This window comes from Panthera pardus, unplaced genomic scaffold (genome assembly GCF_024362965.1).
Source record: "Panthera pardus isolate Hobbes unplaced genomic scaffold, ASM2436296v1 HiC_scaffold_6, whole genome shotgun sequence".
NCBI lineage: Eukaryota > Metazoa > Chordata > Mammalia > Carnivora > Felidae > Panthera > Panthera pardus.
Window position 1 is genome coordinate 103,204,602 of NW_026526991.1, and position 23,523 is coordinate 103,228,124.

Sequence of the window (23,523 nt, forward strand, 5' to 3'; positions counted from 1 at the left end):
AATGCAAACTGGCAGCCAGAAACAAGTGACAGAGGCAAGGCAACAGAGAGCCTCCCTTACAGCTGAGTGCACGCATGCTCACGAGCTCCGCGGGTGTGCGAGAGCGTGCACCGGCCACTCCAGGCTCTACAAACCACACGGAAAGGTGGCCAGAGATACTCCTGGACTTTTATAGCTCTTCAGGGACCTGATCTCCAGGAAGTGCTAGCAACTGCAATCCAATTGTGTCCCTGGCTAGAGAAGCCGGCTGGAGACTGGGGACTGCAGGGGGAGGAAGAACTTCATTGGGAAAAAATGTTGACAGAGTTGAATGTCGAGCGGAAGGACAAAGGCTTGGATGAAGGAGCCTTACTGAGCAATAAGGCATTCTGAGTGCTCCAGCAATTTGCATGGGGCTGTACAGGGAGTACTGAGTTCGTTCGGGGCGGGGAGGCTATGATCCCCAAGGCCAGGCCAGGCACAAGGTGAGGAAGGGGTAGCATGGGCTCTCCTGCAGTGCCTGGGACTTAGCACCCTGAATCAGCCCTTAAGTGGGAACTCGCTGAGGGCAATCCCCAGCTAGAAGGAGGACCCAGAAAACTGAGGCCAAAGAAACATGCTACCTTCACCCAAGAGAAGCTAGCATCTATCGAGCACCTAGCGTGGACCAAGCACATGATACCTCTAATCCTAAGAACCTGCAGCAAAGTGGGTATATTATTCTAATACCGCAGACAAGAAACCTAGGAATCCAGGAGATACACCCTCAGCCACGTGGCTGGAACCAAGACTGAAGCCATACCACACTCCAGATACACCACACTCCATTGGGGGTTTCATGGTCCAGTTTTCCCTAAAGTGAACTCTCTCCACCCCAGACCCCTCCCTTAACAACACCACCACCTAGCTCACCGGCTGCCCCTTTCTGTTCACGTACACATGGAAAGGGTAAGTCAGCCCGTAACTCTGGAAGAGGAACTGAAAGAGACGAAGGAGCCTTCAACATGGTTCTCTGAACCCTAGCTAAAAGTAGTAGCCCCGGTGAGTATCTGCAACACTCCAGCCCTCACGCCTTATTATAATTGTTAGCATTCTTGCGTTCCTGTCTGTCTCCCCCCACCCCAGACTGTGCACTCCCTGGGGGAAGAACACTCCACCTAATTCTGCCTGCACCCCTCTGCCTACAGCTGCATCTGGCACGCCACAGACACTCATTCAATGTCAGCTGGTTGAATGAGTGGGTCGATGAATGAATGCATGAACAAATGCTCCTTTTTAAAGCCAGCACACTTCAGAAGAAAGCACTCATGAATATCTGTTTACCAGATTTCTCCTCAAAGGTAGAAAAGTTGGACCTTCCCAAACCTAACTTTGCATTGAAATCATCTGGAAAGCTTTGTCAAAATACAGATTCCTGCCCCACTCCCAGAGTTTCAGACTCAGAAGAAGATCTGGGCTGGGGGCCCAGAAATCTGAATTATTAAAAAGCTCCCCAGATGTCTCTAGCTCAATGCCAGGTCTGGAATCACTGATGTATATTACTTGGCTAACACCCATTCAGTCCTGCACTGAGACCGGATGAAGCTAAGAAATAAAAACAAAACAAGTGACTCTCTCCTACAGCCTTTTCTCCAAAGAGCTCCAACTGACTTTTTATGCCGTGATGCTGTTACCTACTGAACTAAACCATAAAATAGAATGGCAGTGCTCCTCCCCATTCTGTAGGTCGGCAAACTGAGGTCTGCCCAAGAAAGGGTATTAATTCCTCTTTTCACCTCTCCTTTGAGTTCCAGTAGAATGCAGGGTACTCCAGCTTTCAAGGACTCGACTACATTTCCAAAAAAACAAAAACAAAAAGGAAGAACAAGGCCAACCACACGCTTGGCTGCAGGACTAACATACCTACGCCTCCTATACAGACTTGAAGGACAAAACATAACTGTTGTTTGGCAGTCACACACCCCAAGTCAGCCCCTCAGACACAGCACCTCTCGAGTGTCAGGCCATCAAGAGGGACAGAGCCCTGTGCCCTTCATCTCAGGCCAGCCCTGGAGGTGGGGGAAGGGCCGTTCATTCATTCGTTCGTGAAAATTCCAGCACTGCTGAGATGCCAAGCAGAGGAGGTTTGGAAGGTGCTGTGTCCCAAGCAGAGGTGAAGGAAGGATTTAGCTACCCCTATTCTTTTCGGTAAAGGAGCAGCCCTGCTGGAGGGCTGGCCGACAGCTGAGCTGCCCACAGCCCACTGTTTATGCAGCAGTGGGGGCAGCCTCTCTGACTAGAGACACCTCTTAGAGGCTGGAGCCAGAGGCACCTCGGCGGGACATGCCTGAGAGGCCCCCTCTTCCCTTCCCCTCCTCCTTCCAGCCGGCCCTGGATGAGATTGATGGAGCTGGGGCAGCTGCAGCAGCGGGAGGTGCAGGGGGGACAACAGCTGGACACAGGGAGGGCCCCTCCCCCGCTGGAGCCGGCCAGGAAGGAGGGGACAGGTCCCCTCCACGTACTTCTTCAGGAGCGGAATGTGGGCCTTCAGGCCCCCTCTCACCGCGCTCCCCCTGCCTCTCCTCATCCTCCAGGCAGGCGGGTGTCTCTGGGTTCCACAAACAGCAGGCCACTCAATGGCACAGCCGCACATTCTAGGCCGCAGAGGGGGCGGCCCCATGCTGCTACGGGCCACACTCCCCGCAAACATTCTGCCCTCCTCCACTGGTGGGGGACCTGAGCACCTGCCCCCACCAGCTATCCCACAGATCACAGGTGCCACAGGAAGGAGCCTGGAGTCCTGCCCCCGATCCCGACGTGGTGGAGGGCAACGTAGTGCCCCACAATATGGAGTGCTGGCCTGTCAGCGGACATGGATTCTGTCACAAATTAAGCTTGTGACTCTTAACAGACTTGGAATCAATACTGGTTCTACTAAAAAGCTTCATGACTTTGATTTCTGGTTGCCTTGTCTGCAAAATGAGGATGATAATACCTACTTTATGGGGTAGTTCTTCTAAGGAGAGAAACCACATCCTGTTCCCTGATAGGTACCTGATGTGTGATGCGCCTCAGGTTGTTCATCTGTAAAATGAGTGGGCTAGCCTGGATGGTCTATCAGGGCTCCTCCAGCACCTATAAAATGGACTCAGCCTCTGGCCAACACCCCGGGGGTGTATCTCCTTCATCCCTTTCCTCTAAAGAGAATTGCTCCTCAAAATCCCTTCCTCAGTTCTGCAGTTTCTCCCAGATGAATAAGGCTGAGGTTTCTCCCCTCCTGTTCCCCCATCCAGGCCCTACAACTCAATCTCCAAATGTGCCAAGGGCCAGCCTTCCATCTGCCAAGCCATGCCCCCTACACGTACGTAAACGATTCACACAGTTCAGTAATTTCTTACCAAGAGCAAATTACTCCTAACACATCTCACACCAAAGGTGACCCACCAAGTGGAAACTGTTGGTGCAGAACAGTACTGTCCAACATGGCAACCACTAGCAACATGGGGGCACTTAAATTTAAATTGTAATTAATTAAAACTAAATAAAATTAAAAACTCCATTCCTCAGAGCGTCTGGGTGGCTCAGTCAGTTAAGCGACCAACTCTTGATTTCAGCTCAAGTCATGATCTCACCATGAGAGTCACGAGAGCGAGCCCCATGTCAGGCCCTACATAGACAGCACAGAGCCTGCTTGGGATTCCGTCTCTCCCTCCCTCTCTGCCCCTCCCCCGTTTACTCGATCTCTCTCTCTCTCTTTCAAAATCAGTATTTTTTTTTTTTAAATAAGGGGAAAACAATTCTGTTCCTCAGGCACACTAGCCACATTTCCAATGCCAGATAGCCTTGTACGACTAGTGACTGCTCTACTGGACAGTCCAGAACAGAACATCTCCATCACCACAGCGCTGGTCTAGAAGATGCTCTCAAGTCAGGGGCAGAACAGGCCCCAGGTGTCTCAGATGAATCTGGAGGGGGGACAGAAAGGGAGGGGGAGGGCAATCCTGGAGGAGGAGGGGCTATTCCCCATTGCTTCAGCGGGCATACCACCAGAATGGGGGCTCCCACAGGCCCACCAACTCAGGGCAGGCCCCCCGGGGAGGGCTCCCTGGCCCCAACACCTGGCAGGATGCACAGACAGCTGTCACACCATGCTTCATTTTTGGGATGCATGGGATGCTTGTCATTCTCTCCAGCCCCTGGCAGACTCCCTGGCCTTTCCCAGCTCATGGTGTACACCTTGTTTCACAGCAAGGGGTGCCGCCACCCTCCTACCACCCAGCTTCAGCTGGGGTTCGACCTCAGCTCCTCCACGTCCATCCCAGGCTCAAACTATCTGGCTGCTGGCCTAGACAGAGGAAAAGGAAGATGAGAAAGCTACTTTCAATCAAGCACCTATTATATTCAAGGGACCACCTGAAAGTACTTTCACATTTTCCAATTGGGTCCCCGCCCCCAAAACGCTTCAAGGTAAGTGTAGTTAAACCCATTCTCCATATGAGGAAACTAAGGCTCAGAGAAGGAACTTGAGTTGTGCAAGCTAGAAAGTAAGGGTCACAGTCTCTGTGCAAACCCAGAAATGTCGGACTGAGGAACTTATTATCTATTACCCCATCCGTGGCCATGGGGCCCACGGACTACTGATGAAGGAGGAGTAGCCGCTGCCACTCTCCCTCCCAGGGAATTCTCCAAACACATCAGCACGACAGTCAGGACCTATGGGCCTTTGGAGTTTCTGGCCTGAGAGAGTCTAGAATCTCAGGAAGGTCTTGGCAGTGGCGAGGCGAAGAAAGGCCATAGACAAAGCAGGTGGAGCAGTATATGGAAGAGAAGGAAGAAGGCAGTAGGGAGAACAGAAAAGCAAAATCATGGGAGGGGACAGAGCACATGGAGGCATTTGAAAGCATTCCAAGCGTAATTAATACCTGTCTTCCTCCATTAGACCTCAGCCTCCATGAAAGCAATGCCCTCGTCTTGCTCACTGCTGTGTTCCTAGGACTACCACGGTGCCTGGCACACAGCAGGTGCTCAATAAATACCTGTCGGAAAGATGGAAGGGTAGATGGAAAAACAAACAGAATGTCAAGGAACTGTGGAGAAAGACAAGTCTTCTTTCTGCCCTTTCAGAGCCCAACACCTCCAAGAAGTCTTCCTGACCTCAGTGCTCACTCAGCTCCCGAGGGCTCTAAAACATCCAGGGCAGCCAGCCTCCTGGGCTCTGTCTGCCCCTCTGCATCAGCCATCACCCATCCCTACTGTCCTGGCGACCACAGGTCATAAGTCTAGGCTATGTGAGGGCTGAGAGAGACTGCAAAGATCATGCGGTCCCATCATCTCATCCTCTAGGTGAGGAGACTAAGACTTAGGGGAACTGGCTTGGCCGGGGCACAACCTCAAAGGGGAGAAAGTTTCTCGTGACAGTGTCAGCAGGAGCTTGATAACAGAAGCCCAGTGCTGAGCCCCAATGCTCTGTAGCTCACTCACAGGGCCAGGCAGTGCCTACAGCCCATCTGTCTCTACAGCCTGCCAAGAGGCCTTCCTTCCCCTGTGCCCATGTTGATGAAACCCACTGCGGGTGACTTCAGAACATTGCACCAGGGGGAGGTTTTGCTGGCCATGGCGCCAGGCCTTTAATTTCCGATTTCCCAGCCTGATACCCCTAATCGTCCGAGCCCTCTCTGCTCTGAGCCCCATGTGGTCATACATCATCTTGGCTGATGCCAGCCATGCCTTCCCCCAGCCATCTGGACAGAAAAATGAGGAAAGAGCAGGACAGGATGATTTTGGCAAAGAGGACCGATGGGAAGCTAAGGACACCTGGTCCCTACCCTTCCTGACCTCACTGTGTATATGCTATTGGAATGCAGGGTGATAAGCATGCTTTTCTTTTCCCGGGACTCAGTTTCCCTATAAGTAGTCGGGACTCTTTAGCCTCAAACTCAGCAAGATGTGTTGAGATGGAGATTCCTTTATATCTGCCCCCTGGTATAAACAAGGATATGCATCAGTATAAATGTGTATCCATATAAATCCATAGCAAACTCAAGTTGGGCACTTTCTAGGTATGGTAGGGTCTCTGCCCTGGAAGAGCTCTCAATCAAGTCGGAGAGTCAAAACAAGTTCACATAAAAAGCTACTTTCCAAATGAGAGCACTGGCACATGAAGGACACGGGACAAGGCCAGGGTGGACTGGCGCAGTTAGGGAAGACGCAACAAGAGACAGAAAAGCCAGCACCAAAAGATGGGCATGATCTCAAGAGTCAAGAGGTGAATGCAAGAGGTTGTGGGCCCTGAGCACAAGGCAAGCGTGGTCCCTACTGAAGGACCTCACTGTCCAAGCAGAGAGCAAACACATCACCCACCATGGATATGGCGCCCTGCTCACACGGGGGAGGCGGGGAGCACAGGAGACTCTGGGATGAAGCAGGGCTCCTCAGGGAAGGGGCTGATTCCAGGGCTGGGGCAAGAAGAATAGACCATGAGCCTGGAGTACCTTAGGGTGCCAGAAAGTAAGGATAAGATGAGGCCACGTCCAAAGGGCACAGGAGCCAAAGTGAAAGTGCTTCCAATGGTCAGAGGTGGAGTAATCTGAGCCACAAAACAACTACATTATTGAACTGTAACTATAGCCAATATGAACACATATCCATGATATTTATTACACAGCAGATATCCATACATTTGTTATATACTATACATTTTATAAGATAGATACACTAAATATTCATGTGTTTGTAATGACAAAAGAAGTAACTCAATAATCAAATAAATAAATGTGGGAGAGGGGCCAGCTCTTCCTACAGAAGAATTCCAATTAATAAACAGAGGAAATGAAGGAAATAGAAATTACCATGAGGCAAACACTGCCATAATAACTCACTACAGGCAAGAACCACTGATGGATGCTAAAATTCGTGAGTAACATTTAAGCAAAACTTGGATATTTGCATAGTCTCGAAGTATCTTCCCACAAAACACTTATGAATTACCAAAAGAAAAACAGTACCTTTATCAAGGAGATACCTGCCCAACATCACCTTCTCCAAGCAACCAAGGTGAACGTCACCGGTAATAAGACATATTGACAGCATGCACCCCTTGACACGATGCACTGAGAAGGACACAGCATCACGTCTGTGGTATCCTTGCCAAAAATGCATAACTTCAATCTAATCATGGGAAAACACCGGACAAACCCAAAGCGAGGGACATTCTACAAAGTTCCTGATTAGTAATCTTCAATATCGTCAAGGCCATGAAAGTCAAAGAGAAACTGAGAAATTATCACAGGTTGGAGGAGACTAAGGAGACATAACAGCTAAATGCAGTGTAGGATCCTGGGGCATAAAAAGGACATTAGTGAGGAAAACACCAAATAGTCTGTAGTTTAGTGAATAACATTGCATCAATATCAATTTCTTGATTTTGACAGTTGTACTATGGTTATGTAAGATGTTAACAACAACCCAAGAAAGCAAAAGGGCATATGTGCATGTGTATGCCACACGCATACAAGCTACAGGGCACATGCGTGAAGGAATGCAGGAATGTCAGGAAGTGTGCAAGAGAATTGGGGGGGTGGGGGGGGAATGGTCCTTTGCTGTTTCAGGCAGCGTGCTGAGCCTAGGATCCGATTTTCACAAAAGGATTACTAGATTACATTCTTTACCACAGGCAGCTGTCCCTGTCAAATAAATAATCACCGCCTTACATTTATATATCACCTTTCACCCTGCAGCCCTTTTCCTACAGCCAGGACCAGCCTGGGAACAGTCTCAGCCCTTCACATGGTGGGGAGGGGCCAACCCACACCAGAGAGATCAACCCAAACCCCATCTGGTTTCTAAGAAAGGAAGGGCCAGGACCCCCAGTCAGAGAAGGAGAAACTCAGCAGCCAAGAGGGGAGAAGGGTGTGGGCGGATGGGTGGGGTGCCCCAGGATTAAATAAAAGCCAGCCCAAGAGAGAGAGAGAGGCAGGTGGCAGGCTCCCCTGAAGGGTATCCATGTCAAGCAGTGTCAACCCAGGAACAGTAGGGCAGAGTGGCTACCGGCTCTCAGCCTCTGAAGCGTGTGTGATGTTGGGCAGTTTCCTCATTCCTGAGATGTACCTATCACATAGGATTCCCATAAGCGTCAATCCATGTTAAGCACTTAGCATAACAGCTGACACCAAATCTTGCTAGTCACCTGCTGGCCATTTGGGAAAGGGCCAATGCAAGGGCCAGATGGGCAGAGTAGGTGTGGGCATGGTGGAAAATATAGGGACTTACTAGTCCCAAGGAAAGAAGCCATGAGTTTCCCAAGTGGCTGTCACCAGTCCACTGCGGAGCAGCATGGAGTAGGGTCCTTACATCCAAGTCATAGGTAGCTGCCTACTCAGAAGAGGCAACTTGTTCTGATGTGGGGCTGTCCCAGCAAGGGAGAAAGGCAAGAGCTTCCCTGTAAGATCCACAGAGCAGGGTTGGCCAGGCTGGGGAAAGAGGGAGGGGAGAGCTAAGGATGGGCAGCTCAACTCAGAGAAAAGCCTTTAGACCAGTGTGCCTGTGTTTCCCAAGCAACTAAGACACCATGCAGAGCCACCCAGACCCTGCTGGATATTTACAGTCCAGCTGCATTCACACACCCACTGAAAAGTCAGGTCAAAACATGAGTGCCGTCACCACCCGTAATGTAAGCCAAGGGCAAATGAGAGGACCAGAGAAAATGCCAGGCACCAGAGATGAAAGAGGTCACTCTGGGTAATAGCATCATGCAGGGCTTCCTCAAAGAAGCAGGGCTCTCTCTAGACCTCGAAAGACAAGGAGGGCTCCAAGGAGCAGCGACGGGAGCAGAAAGCTGGCACGGACACCAGTGCCATCACAGCATGCTCCAGAGGCCGGCAGAACATCGGTCACCATCATGGTGGGGGCCGAGGGGGGTGGGCTGGAAAAGCCATTGGGAGTCAGACTAAGAAGTGCTGGAGCTTCAGCCTCTGAGTGAAGACACCTCTGTGTGCTGCCACAGCTCTTGTGCTGAGAGAGCTGGAGAAGTTGGGGGAGAGAGAAGGTTTGGGCATCAAGGAGCAAACTTTCAGTGAACAGGTTGAGTGATTTTTTTTTTAAGTTTCTCATAACACAGGATACGTAACAGCTGATAGAGACCATGGAAGCTTAGGCCACCTCGTGTAAAACAAAACCCAAGCTTCTCCTTTGGCAAGGACCCCATGGTCCACATCAACTGAATCTCCTGGCTCCCCCTCTGGCCTCCCGCATAGAGTCCCAACCTCTCCGTTGGCCTCTACTGTGAACTCCCACATTTCCCATGGCCTTCTCCATGAAGCCCCAATGCTTCCCCTTGGCCTTCTCCAATAAATCCTGAACTCCCTTGGTCCTTAGCCAATACACATCCAAACTTCCTTCTAATACCCTAAATAAAACCCCAAGTTTCTCTTTAGCCTCCCCCTGTCTACCTCCAAACTTCCACTGGTCACATGACTGAACCCATTCTTCCCTTTGTCCTGTCCCAGGATCCCAGTATTGGGTATCCATTCTCACCCATGGAACCTCACACCAGTCATCTGCCTTCCCACACCTAACCCCAAAACATCCCCACGTCCTCCCGCTGCAAGCCCAAACTACCTTTGAACTTCCTGTGCCCAACTACAAACCCTCCTCATTCAAATTCCTCAAGAAATCCTGCACTTGACTTCCCCTGGACCTTCATCAAACCCCCAAACTCTCCTCAACTTCCCCCACCAAATCTAAATCTCCAGCTTCTTCTAAGAAACCCTCAAGGGGTTTCCTTCTAGGGACTCTTGAGCAAGCCTGGGATGCTGACGGCAGCACCTCCCAGCCAATCCAAGGCAAATGCCAGGCATTTTATTCCCAGTCCATCCTGGACCCATGGGTGGGCCTGCCATCCAGGATTAGTACACACTTCACACCACACGTGAATCTTATGGAGATTTTAACAACATCCTGTTTGACAAGACAGGTCCTTCAGCTCTGACTAAAAATCCCCAGGGGTGCCTGGGTGGCTCAGTTGGTTAAGCGTCCCAACTCTTGGTTTCAGCTCAGGTCACGATCTCACAGTTTGTGGGATCGACCCCCACATCGGGCTCTGTGCTGGTAGCACAGAGGCTGCTTGGGATTCTCTCTCTCCCTCTCTTTCTCTCTCTCTCTCATAATAAACAAATAAACTATAAAAAAAAATAAATGAATGAATGAATGAATGAGTGAATGAATGAATGAATACCCTTAAGAGTTCCCTAACTCCAAACAAACCTAAGAAAGCTATGGCCATGTCCCTCACTAGAAGTGCTGCAAAATGCTTACTTTCCGTTTCCGACCCTGCCTGGTCACCACCGTCCCCAGACCGCACTTCAAGGAGCACTTGCCTAGATGATTATTTCCTCGGAGACTGTCCTGGGGCTGCCCGGAGACACCCTTTGACGGCCCAAACAGGAGGCCTTCCCAGGTGTGCAGGTAACCAAGAGCTAAAACGGTAGAGGGCAAGTTCCACACAGAGGGAAGCGTGGGCATGCCCCACAGGACCAGCTGGGGTCTACTGTCCCTGTGCTTCTACCTGGGCTGGTGTGGGTGCAAGGGTCTGAGCCCCAGGTGGGTCAGCAGCGGGGCTGGAGCCCGCCCACCTGAGATGCAGGAGAAAATCCACCTGAGGGAAGCCCTGAGGAAAACTGTGTCTATGGACGCCAAGGCTACAAACTCTGTCAAGGGATGTATCAAGGGGGGGCGTGAGGCAGGCAGCTGGTCCCGGTGGCCCACTACAAAAGCCAGGCCCCAGGGAGAAAGCCCCTCTGACTGCAGGTAAGGGACACACAGGCAGGCTGGCCTCCGGTAGGAGGAGGGAGGAGGGGAAGGTGTGAACAGAAAAGGGGAAAATCTAATTAAAACTGGTTCCTGCTCAGCCACCTGCTAAAAACCACAGCTCACCCAAGGCTTGGACAGAGGATCGCTGACAACACTGCCAAAGGTTTCTCCCCGTGGCCTGGAGCAGAGAGGGGAGGGGGAGGAGGGAAGGAGCAGCGCAACGCCGCCGTCCTTCCGAGAACCCCCCCAAAAGAAAAAGGCTCAAAAAGCTGAAACCTGAGAAGATGCCAAGGGGCAGCGGGAGGCAATTTACAGCCGAGAAAACTGAGCACTCCGGCCAGATGTGGGCCCTGGGGAGGAGGGGGGCCTAATGCCGGTGTGCGCCAAGAGGGTGTGGCAGAGGCCCGAGGGGGTGGGGCAGAGGCGCTGAGGGGGTGGGGCAGAGGCCCGAGGGGGTGGGGCAGAGGCCCTAGGGGGTGGGGCAGAGGCGCTGAGGGGGTGGGGCAGAGGCCCGAGGGGGTGGGGCAGAGGCGCTGAGGGGGTGGGGCAGAGGCCCAAGGAGATGGGGCAGAGATGGCTGCCCTCCCTGGGCTCAGTGGCCAGAGCAAGGCCTGGTGACAGGGCTGGAGAGAAGGAAGCAAAGGCAAGGAGGCAGAAGGAGGAAAGCCAAAGAAGAAACCGAGGAGGGGTGAGCCCAGAAAAGAGGTCCATGAGAGAGGTCTGCAGGAGCATGGCACAGGCTCGACACCTGGGCCTCCGCCCTCTGTCCCATTGGTCCCTGGACTAGCTCCTTCCTCTGACATCTGTGACTCCAAGAAGTGGTGAGTGAGAATCAGTGAGGAGACAAAGCTGACTCTCCTTCCTGGCTCAGCCCTGAACTACATACATATACACAGTCACACACACACACACACACACACACACACACCACAGGGATCTGGTCTTCCCAGCTTGCTGCCACACCTGCCAAACCCCTCCCCAGGCGGAGGGGCCAGGCCAGGGTGGGGACAGGATAGGAAAATCCATTCCAGAGTGGGAATCTCTGGGCCGCCTCACCATTGCAGATGACAGATGTGGTCCTAGGTGCATGAAGGGGCAGCTGAGACCCAGAGAGGGGGAAGGCCAAACCCCAGGTCACACAGCAGTGAGGGGAAGCCAAGCTCCAGACACCTGACTCTCAGCTCTGTGCTCTCCCTGCTCCCTATACTACCTTCCTTGTTCCCAGAACCAGCAGCAGCCCCAGTTTAAGGAAACAGAGCTGCCCCCTCTCTTGAACATCAAGGGGGTTGGGATAGGATGTAGGGAGGAAGTCAAGCCCCCTAAAGAGCTGAACACAGAAATTCATGTGACAAGAGGTGGAATTATTTCCCCTGGAAAAAAAATTAATAGAAAGCCCTCCCTTACCAGACCCCAGGGGTATTTTGCTGGAAGCTGACGTAATATAGAGAGGAGAGGCCAAGGGGAAAGGAGCCCCCCAACCCCCAGCAAGCCTACTGCCAGGAGCACAACAGGGAGACTGCAGCTGGAGCTGGGGCGGGGGAGGGGGGGGGCGGGGTTGAGGGGGACAGGACACGCCAAGCAGGATGTTGGAGCCGGAGACGCAGTCCTTGGCGGGTGTCTGGCTGGAAAGCAGAAGCCTTTGAACTGGCAATCCAGGGGGTGATGCTTCCCTGGGGCCCAAAGCCAGGCTAACATAGATGTGGGGTGCCCAGAGAAGGGTGTGTCAGAGGTTTCATAGTGGTTGTGTCGACCAGCAGAACCCACTGGACGTGAAGCCAGGTGGGAGGTGGGAAGCAAAAGGCAGGGTTCTGGGAGAGCAGGGACTCAGGCTCCAGAGGCAGACACTTGGATCCTCCAGCGAGGAGGGGGTGGGAGGCCTGTGGTGGCCAGGAGTAGGGGGCCCAAGGAAAAGTAGGCAGGGCCAGTGTCCATCTTCCCATCGACTCCTGTCACTCAACCACTGCAGTTCTGATAAAGCTGACATGGTTTTGTGGCCAGAAAGAGTGGAGCTGAGTGTAGAAGACCAGGACCTCAAGAAGACCCATCTTGGAGAGGGAAAAAGACAAAGGGGAGGATAGAAGCCAAACCCATGGTTGCTGCTCCAAATTTGGAAGGTGCTGCACCAGGGGAGGGGGGGCAAATGGAAAGGGGGGCTGAGCAAAAGCCATGCTTCAGAGAAGCCCAGAACAGTATTGGTACCTCAAAATGCTGGCAGGAGCTCAGTTCCCAGCACATAAACACCCTCCTTCCCAACCTGATCTGTGCCCTCATAGTACAATGGCCAGTGGAAGGTTCTAACAGCTGGGGCCACCTGGCACTCCCACAGTACAAAGTGTGAGCTGGGGCTGAGTCCCAGGCCAAGCTGCCCTCCATCCTGCCTCCCGCTCAGGGTGCGAGCTGGTGGAATGCCTGAGCTCTTACTTGCAGGCTTGGGCTCTTTGACTTCCCACAGGGCACCTGCACACACTTTTCACTTCCAGAGGTGCCGGCTGTGACTGGGGTAGGTCTTCTGACAGTCATCCTGGTCCTGAGAGTGAGTGCTTTTCTTACCTCACCCCCGCAACCCCCAACACACACACCTGCTTCGCTACAAAAAGAGAGGCAACACAGTGTGGTCAAACAAAATGCCACTGGACGTGGAATCTGAACACCAGGGTCACCATCCTGTATTTGAAGTGTTGGGCCCATTCTTACTTTTCTATATGCCTCAGTCTCCCCATCTGTAAAAAAGGGATGTGCCAGTACCAAACACAGGGTAAGACCTTTGGAAAGACCATGGGAGACCACGGGAGATAATGAAAAACCACATAAACTGGAACACAAACTGTAGAGTAATATGCAAAGTGCTTAAGAATGAGCACAACTCTGCCTGGGTGCCTGGGTGGCTCAGTTGGTTCAGCGTCTGACTCATGGTTTCAGCCCAGGTCATGGTCTTGTGACTCATGAGTTCGAGCCCCACATTAGGCTCTGTGCTGACAGAACAGAGCCTGCTTGGGATTCTCCCTCTCACCCACTCTCTCTGCCCCTCTCCTGCTCACTCTCTCTCTTATCAAAATAAATAAATAAAAGTTATAAAAATTTAAATTTTTTTTAATGTTTTATTTATTTTTGAGACAGAGAGAGACAGAGCATAAGCAGGGGAGGGGCAGAGAGAGAGCGAGACACAGAATCCAAAGACACAGGCTCCAGGCTCTGAGCTGTCAGCACAGAGCCCAACAGGGGGCTCGAACCCACAAACTGTGAAATCATGACCTGAGCCAAAGTTGGACGCCTAACCGACTGAGCCACCCAGGTGGCTAGTTAAAATTTCTTTTAAAAAATGAGTACAATGCTTAGGTGGTGTGTGACTTATCATGAGAGCCAGCCTGCCGGATTCAAGTCCCAGCACACGACCAGCTGCATGTGAGGGGTGGAAGAGTTCAGGGTGGGGAGAGCATCGTCTGGCTCCAACACGTGCTTTGCAAATGTCTGCCACTCCTACGGATCACTGTTAGCGTGGCCCACATCTTTGGCCTCTGTGCTGTGGTCCCTTCCTCAACCACCACTGCACCCGTCAGTGTGTGCATAGACTGCCAGGCTGGGGACTTCGCAGAAAGCAAGTGACTCTGAGTCTCAGCTCCTAGTCCCTTTAAGGCACAAAACCCCAGCCTGGGACATATGAGAAGACTTCCCCGATCATGGGAGCTGTACTCAAGAAGTCTGGGTCACACTGAGGGAAGGCTCCTGAAAAGCCACCCCCCAGCACTGAGGCTGTTTGAGCTGAGACAGCCACTTCTCAAGAATGTTGTGGGAGAGTCCAACATCAGGCTGCCTCAGCTTCACCCCAGCCTTTCCTCATACCCATCCCAGAACCAGCGAGACATGGAATCTGAGAGTCCGTGTGCCATCCAAGAAACGATGGCTGACCACCTAGAGCAAAGGGCTTGACCTAAATAAAATCAACATGGAAGAGAAATTGGTAAGTTTCCTGCTGCCATCTAGTGGCTGACACAAATAAGAGCAGGCAACGAGCCAGCAGGCCACCAGCCAAGGGGTGACCAGTAAGCAGTCAGCCCTGCACCCCTGACCAGGGGTGAGTGACCAGCTACGTGAGGAAGCACCTAGCAGAAGACAGAGGGTGCAAGAAAAATTATTAAAGTGCTGGAAAAACGCCTGCCGGTTAGCCTCCAGAGATTGAGGGAGGAAGGTTCATTCACCCATGTAAGAAATAAAAATGGTGGTCTGCCGGGTGAGCAAAATAAAAACTTAAACAATTTTTAAAAATATTTTTTAATGGCGCTCTGTCTCTAGGGCAAGGAACCACATGGGCACTGAGAAAAATCAGGTAAACAAGGTGCTGGCCCTGCCCTGACCATGGAAAGCTTCCTATGTGGCCTCTCCTCCTCAACTCTCCCAGGCCCCATGCAGCCTCACTCCTGTCACACACGTCTACCAGCCCCTGACTTTGCCATGTCTTTCCCCATGCTGGTCCCTCTTCTCCCTGCAAATGTCACCACCCCTTCCACAGCGCATCATCCCCTTTCCTTAGGCTCTCACGCTGGACTATGATTACCAGATTGCATGTCCCACCGGATCCAGCCCCCCTGTTCTCAGCTAGCTGTCACATCAACAAAGCTGCATGGCTGGCTCCACAGGCCAAACTGGATCCCAGAGCCCTCAGATACTTCTCACCTCCTGTCTTGAAAAATACAGGACCCTAACCCTGCCATGCCAAACCCCAGGGCCACTGTCCAGAGACCTCCCTCCATCCCTCCAAAAGGACCATCTGTCTGCTGGCCTGTCTGTGAGCCTCCTGCTACAGGCTGCCTTCTACCTGCAAGCAGCAACCCTGAGCAGAGGCAAGCAAGCCCTCACAGATCTTAGGTGTTCCCCTTGGATTGACAGAGTACAGACCAGAATCAGGAGACCTGGGTTCCAGCCTCAATTGGCCCCTAAGTGGCTGCAATAATACTCTGGCAAGTTTCTTCTTTCCTAAAGCCTTAAAATTTCCCCTTAAAACTGTAGAATGAAGGCTCATTACTTGGGTCCCATTACTTGACTACAGGTCAAAACATCTATGGCACTAATTCATACTAAAGTGTCAATGACCAGTAACAGCTAATTGTGTAACTGCTCCCACAATACTCTCATCTTGAGAGGGGGGAAGGCCTTGACCCATCACCCATTCATTCATACAGTAATTGAACACCCATGTGCTTGTGGGGGGATCAATATTTTCAGCAGTGTGACTTGCTTAGGTCTGCTCCAGACACAGGAGAAAGGCTGATGAGGAAGGCAAAATGTCAATGCAGAGCTGACATGGGCAAAGTGGAAGGAAGGAAGGAAGGAAGGAAGGAAGGAAGGAAGGAAGGAAGGAAGGAAGGCAGGCCCTCACCCTTACCTGACCTGCTCTGCAGGCACTGTTTCTTGTACTCACCCCTCACAGCAACCCTGGGAGCTGACTGTGTTTATAATTGAAGAAACTAAGTTACCCAGTGAGCGTGGAGCTGCGAGCTGAGTGCTGGTGGGTGCTCATAAATGGCCCTGCCCTCTCCTGCCCTCCATCGACATGTGTTTGTGGTATCTGAGCCCTGAGGTTCCCCCACTCCCCATTCAAGGTTGTCATTCCCGTGGCCCCTTATTCAAGTCTGCACACCAGAGTCAGTCAGAGCTCCCAAGGGGGACCCCCAAACGCCTGCCCAGCTTTGAAGAAGCATCATTCTGGGGTACATCTGAACGCATTCTGTTGGATATGCTCAGCCTGATGGCATCCATTGTTTTGGAACTGCCCTTGGATAACAGTTAAAACATAAATGGGAATGCACTGGAAAGAAAGGCCTGGAAGGACCCAGAACCCACAGTAAGTTTTACCTGATTTCCCCTGGGAAGGGATCTGAGGATGGGGGATGGCTATGGGGGTGGGGTCTCTCACCTTTTACTCTATCACTTTTACATTACTTCATTTTTTGCAGCAACCAAATTTTCATATAGTAACTGAGTCATTATTTTAACCACTCTATGCAGATAGATGGCAGGTCTACACCCGGTACTTATAAGGAAAGTGCCAGTGGGGTGCACCAGGTCTCGCAGGACAGGCTCCTAGAGCAGGAGATGAGTCCATGGCTTTTTCCAGGATGGGTGGGGTCCCCTGGGCACAGGCAGATGGTGGCATGGTTTCTGGAGCACAGAGACAAACTCTCTGCCCCCCAAAATACCTCATCCATCTGCTCATTCATGCCTGGAATTCCTTCACTGAGGGGCAGTCTTTGATTCCTTGGTCAGAAATAGGTCTGAAATCGTAAACCCACCCAAGAGAAGCCAAACAGTGCCTTCAAGTCATACTCAGAGGGAACAAGGTCACTGGTGTTGGGGGCACAAGGCTCTTCCAAGGCTCTTAGAATAATCCTATGGCCAAGATGGGGATGTCAGGCTGGAGGCAGTAATAACCTGGTGGATTAATAACAGCCCAAAAGTGAGAAAGAGGACTTCTTTGTCAGCCTGCAGAAAGGCATGTGGCCTCACCCTGGCTTAGGTGGAAAGAGAGAGCCCACAGACCAGGACTGGGGAGGACAGGCTGAAACAAGCGTGACCACCTGGGCTGAAAGAACCAGACCCTGAGAAGCTCCACAAGCTGGAGGAAGGGATGACACCCTCAAGGAGAGAGTGGATAAGAGAAAGTAGCAGATCTGGAGCAAGGGAACAGGGAGCCCACACCATACTGCTCCCAGCCTCGCCGGAGGCCTGTCCAAGGATCTGAGCATTTTAAACAGGATCTAGACAAATGGGGCCACACACTGTGGAAAGTACCAGTAGGGTGGCGGAAGACCTGAGAACTGGGTCAAAAGAAAGCGGGAACATTAACTCTGAAGGAGAATGCTTCAATGTCACTGATCATCAGGGAAATGCAACTCAAAACCACAATGAGATAGCACTTCACATCCACTAGGACGGTCATAATTATTTTAAAAAATGTTTTAATGGCAATAACTGTTGGCACGGACATGGAGAAATTAGAACCCTCCTACTTGATGGTGGGACAATGTAAAATGGGGTAGCCACTGTGGAATAAAGTTTGGCAGGTCCTAAAACGTTAAACACAGAATTACATATGACCCAGCAGCTCCACTCCTAGGAATCTACCTGGAAGAACTGGAAACAGGTGTCCAAAAGACCTGTGCATGACCGTTCACGACAGGTACATTCACTATAGTCGAAAGGTGGAAACAGCCCAAATGTCTAACAACAGATGAATGGATAAACAAAATACGGTCTATATGATGACTTTGGGGATGATGGTGGGAAGTTCATGGGGTTCAGAGCTGATGACCCGTTACATACTATGAAGTTGGGGGAGGTAAGGTCAAAAGGGAAGCCTCCAGAGGGACTTTGATATGCTAAAGAGGACTCAAAGATACCTGAGGCCTTGCTATTGTCAAGCTAAGATTGTTTTTCCTCTAGTAAGGCATTAACATTAGGACAGTAGGGAGTTCCTGGAGAAACTAGTCCTTTGCCTCAAGTATTTGTCAATGGGCTATAGGTTATAAGGAAATTTAATTTTACCTGCCATTGTCTTCTTGCCTTGGTTCCCCATATCACTATGGAGGAGTGATGTTGGGGCTCCAGGAAGCTGAGTCTATGGGTTTCTGGAGATTAGGCTATTGATAAGATTGCCTTTTCCTTGTAATTTACTAAGATATTTTTGTAAACTGATGGAGACTCATGTCCTGTAAGACTGTGATCTCTATCAGTTAACCATTTATTTTCTTTCCTTTCCTTTGTTTTTGGGCAGCCAGGAGTGCCTGAGGAATATCACACATATCCCACCTGGGGACATGGGGGGGGGGGGGGGCCCCGCTTTGCTAGCTTGTACTTTGCCCTCAGCTTGCCTTATGCTCTCTCGTCATATACATACCAGGGAATACTATTTAAGCCATAGAAAGGACTGAAGTACTGACACATGCCACAATATGGATGAGCCTTGATAATACTATGCCAACTATTGAAATAAGCCAGACATAAGGGCCACATTATATGATTTTATTCATACAAAATGTCCAGAATAGGCAAATCCATAGACATCAGATCAGTGGTTGCCAGGGGCTGCAGGGAGGGGAGATGGGCGGCAGGGGAAGGGATGATGTCTCAGGGGTGCGGGATCTGTGTGTGGGGTTGTGAGAAGCGAGATGGTTCACTTTCAGAAATACCAAATAAAAGCAGCACTGTCTAGTTAACAATAGGTTTACAACCTATTGGAAATATGTACGAACCCACCCCCCAAAATGGGAGTCCCAAATCCTTAGACACTTCACTTCCTGGTTCTTCCCCTCTCCATTCCATGGGCTTATTTTTGTGGGCTTATTTTCATGGGCTTTGCAATGAGCATGCGCCAAAGAACTGAAGTCTCTGCGCCACCTCAAGGAATGCACGTTTGGCCTTACATGGGCATAGGTGACACCAGGTAAGGCTGTGACCTCTGCAGTACTCAGCCAATGAGGAATCCAGGGAGGGGCTTCAGGCTAGGAGATAAATTGTCTGCTGGAACTGCCCCAAGTGTGCCTGTCCATTAGACACCTGCTCTTGCAAGAATGTTGATTAAAGCTTCATTTCACTGTGCTCCGAGTCTCGGCATCCCTCCTTTGATTGGGTCAGTGGGCTTATTTCTCACAGGGTGATAAAAAAGTTGTGGCTCTAGATGGTGATGATGGTTTCACAACACAATGAATGTACTTAATGCCGATGAATGGTCCACTTTAAAATGGTTAAAATGGGGGCGCCTGGGTGGCGCAGTTGGTTAAGCGTCCGACTTCAGCCAGGTCACGATCTCGCGGTCTGTGAGTTCGAGCCCCGCGTCGGGCTCTGGGCTGATGGCTCGGAGCCTGGAGCCTGTTTCCGATTCTGTGTCTCCCTCTCTCTCTGCCCCTCCCCCGTTCATGCTCTGTCTCTCTCTGTCCCAAAAATAAATAAAAAACGCTGAAAAAAAAAAATTTAAAAAAAAATAAAATAAAATGGTTAAAATGGTAACTTTATGTTATGTGTGCTTTTACCACAATAAAAATAAATGTTTTAAAAAATGGAGAGCACTTTAGGAGGGACATGATACCTGATGGAAAAATCGTGAGGGTCTGTCCAGAAGAGATCAGAGGACAGGACTTGTTCTGTGAGTTCCCACAGTAAGGAACCTACCAGAAGTCAAACTCTGACAGTACAGTGTGCGTGGTGGCACATTTGATGACGGGGTGCGGGGCAGGCTGAGGGCAAAATACAGGCTAACAACACCCCTCTCTCAGGTAGGATATGTGTGATATTCCTTAGACACCCCTGGCTACCCAAGAACAAAGGAAAGGGGTTTAAGTGCTTGTCATGGTGATGTGGGAAACAAAGGCAAATGAAAAATTAAATTCCCTACTGCCTACAGCCCATTAACAAGCCCTTGAAACCTGCAGAGTGACCTCCCTCTAGGAGCTCAGCTGCCTCTATGATGACACTTAGCTAGGGGCTAAAGAGAATCTTAGCTTAACATTATCCCAACCTCAAGGATCCTGTAAGTCTACTTTAACATATAAAAATTCCCCTGGAAACTTCCTTTATCTCAACTCCCCCCAAGATATATGCTGGCAATCATACCCCAAGCTTATGGCCCCCTGATATACATCTGAAGGGTCTCATGACTGATTTATTAAACAGTAATAAGTGGTGTTTCCCTAGCAACAGCTAGCCCCTCAAGGTCCTGGAAACCTTCTTCCAAAATTCCTTAGAGACTTACTCTATCCCTAACCCCCTCTCAACCTGAGGGTATATATAATCAGTTACCTGCCACAACCCCAGTGCAGCTCTTTCTCCCCACCGGTCCTGTCCCCGTGCTTTAATAAAATCACCTTTTTGCACCAAAGACATCTTCAAGAATTCTTTCTTGCCATTGGCTCTGGACCCCTCCACCATCACCCCAAAACTTCATCACATTCACCGCGTGATGTGTCAGGCACCGTGCCAATGGCTTTACCAGCACAGATACTACTGTTGTACCCATTTTTAGGTGAACAAACTGAAGCTCAGAGAAGCCTCAGTCACACAGTTAATGGAGGAGCTAAGCACCTGTGCTCTGTGCCACCATGCTCTACACCATCCTCAGTGGAGAGGACACAGCTGCAGCTTCAGAAAGCCTTAATCGAGCCCCACTATCACCTTTCTGCATGTGGCCTCTGGCTATCACCTTTCTGTGTGTGGCCTCTGGCTATTTGCTCAGCCTCCTGTACCCAGCTTCCTCCATTGTAAAAACTGGAATAACTGCCATCAACTGGCTCCAAGGCCTGTTGGGACAATGAAATGAGATAATGAAGGTACCTAGCAGCTCCCGGCACATAAAGGGACTCCATAAATATTCAGTTGCTTTCCCCCCGCCCCCCCCCCCCCAACGTACAGAAATTTACAAAGGTAGAGTAAACTCTCTTAGCAGGTGGAGAAGGAGGTGAAGAGGTGAGAAGAAGCAAAGGCCCCACTCAGCAAGGACAAGAAGCAGACGGGTGCCCCAGGTGACTTTGAAGCTTCTACCCTTCAAATCTGCTGTGGCTACAGCATGAGACCTTTTCCCAAGAGCAGGCTATGGCAGAGGAAGAAAGGGAGCCATTCGAGGACACTGAGATCCTACAGGAATCCGAGTTCTCTCAAAAAGAAAAAAGGTGAGAGAGACGGGCGGCTGGGAACAACAAAAATAAAGTTTGCCAATAAAAATAGAAGGAACGTACACTTTTAGAGCATCTCCATGTGTGCCAGACACTATGCTAAGCATTTTATATAGATTATCTCACTGAATCTTCACATATCTGCAGGGCAGATACTATTATTACCCTCATCTCACTGATGAGGAAGCTGAAGCTAAAAGAGGTAAAGAAGCTTGCTCAAGGTCACGGAAGTAGGAAGTGCTTGCTCTGCCACCGGCCACAGGCCAATCCTAAGTGCCAGCCTCCAGAAGCCCTATATCACCTGACATGAGAGGTGATGGCCTTTGGGCTTCATCTGCCCAGATCCTGCCTCCTGCGTTCAGGCAGAAGTCTATCCAGAGCAGAAAACTAGCCCCAAGCAGAACCTTCTTCCTGCCTATCTATGGGCAGAAAGCCAAAGCCAGAAGCTAATGCTAAGAAGAAATTGTGAGAAGATCCGGTGAATATTTAGGAAAATTTTGTAAAGTAGAGGGGGAAAAAAAAGAGGAACTTCTGTTTTCACCAGCTCAGTCAGCTTTGGGAAGAAACCACAGGCCACTTGGGGCGGCTGCCAAATGCTCAGCCCTATCCTGCTGGTGCGTTGGCTCTGTTGTGAGAGGGGTTCAAGTTTCCTGAGCTGGCCGGGCAGGACCAGCCACAGGCACACGGCTGACTCTGCAGTGGCCGGGGAAAGCAAAGCTGCAGGGACATGACCCACGGGCCATCCTAATAGCACTATCCTGAAGGAGCCAGAGTCCCTACAGCCTCCCCCGCGCCCCCCCCCCCCCCCGCCTAGTCCATCCCATGGATCAGCGCCCCTTTCAGAAAAGAGGCTGCAGGGAAGGCACCAGCGGTGACCCAGGGCCCAGGGCACGCTCAGGGTCTGCACACTACCTGAATGGGGGCCAACAGCACTGGAAGGAAACATTAGTGACCAGCAGTAAGCAGGCTCTAACACTGCCTGGCTCTGACCCTGCCTGGGACCCCAATCCACGGTGGAGGCCATTCATCTTACTCGTGAGCCACCTCGAGAAGAAACTATGAGGATAAAAGAGACAGATTCTGAAAAGGATGTTGAGATTCTCATTTGTTCATAAGCTAACTTTTAAGGGCTTATGATGTCTAGGACACTGTGCCAGACCCTATACATGGACTATCTCATTTCATTTTCACAAGAGCCCCAAGAGGTGGTAATCACCATCATCGCCATTTCAAAGGACAAACTGAGTGTTGAAAAGGGGCCTGTGCAATGACAAATTAGTAGGTGGTAGAATTAGGATACACACCCATGTGGTCTGACCTCAGAACCCACACTCTTAACCAAGATCCTTTACCACTTCCTAAAACAGACTCTCAGGAGCTAGTAAAAAGAATTATTAAACAAAGTTCCTGGCCTCAGAGCATTTACAGCCTGATGAGGGAAATGGATAAATAGATCCAATGCACAGGGAAACAGCCTACGACTGCATATATTATTACCAAAGGTACTCATTCATTGCTTCCATTATATAAAGGCACGAGCTAGAGAACCAACGGAATGACTGAAGGAAGACGGTGGGAATTTAACTTTAAAATATGATGTGCACATTTGAGGCTCCTGGGTGGCTCAGTCAGTTAAGTATCCAACTCTTTATTTCAGCTGGGGTCATGATCTCACAGTTTCTAAGTTTGACCCCTGCACAGGTTCTGCACAGTGTGGACACTGCTTGGGGTTCTCTCTCTTCCTCTCTCTCTGTCCCACCCCCCTCCCAAAATAAGTGAATAAACTCTAAAAAACAATAATAAAATAAAATAAATGAAATGAAATGAAATGAAATAAAGTAAAATAAAATAAAATAAGACGTGCACAATAGCCATACAGTGGAAATGACCCAAATGTCCATCAACAGACGAATGGATAAATATATGCAGTCTATACATACAATGGAATAGATTATTCCACCTAAAAAAGGGATGAAGTTGTGGCACAGGCAATAGCACGGGTGAACCTTGAGGTTGTTATGCTAAGGGTACTAAGCCAGTCACACAGGACAAATGCTGTGTGATTCCACTTATATGAGGAATCTAGAGCAGTCAAAACCAT

At 50.5% G+C, this 23,523-nt stretch overlaps 1 protein-coding gene across 7 annotated transcripts in view; it reads right to left on the reverse strand.

Annotated features, from left to right (window-relative positions):
• The window catches only part of TSPAN9 (tetraspanin 9), a 205,293-nt gene that overhangs the window by 131,994 nt on the left and 49,776 nt on the right, over positions 1-23,523 (reverse strand). Inside the window, exon 3 of one of the 7 annotated variants that reach the window (XM_053895001.1) lies at positions 4,881-4,994. The exons of the other annotated variants lie outside the window; for them this stretch is intronic. The gene's annotated coding sequence lies outside the window, so the exon portion shown is untranslated. The remainder of the gene's footprint in view (positions 1-4,880; positions 4,995-23,523) is intronic. 7 annotated transcript variants of the gene reach the window in all.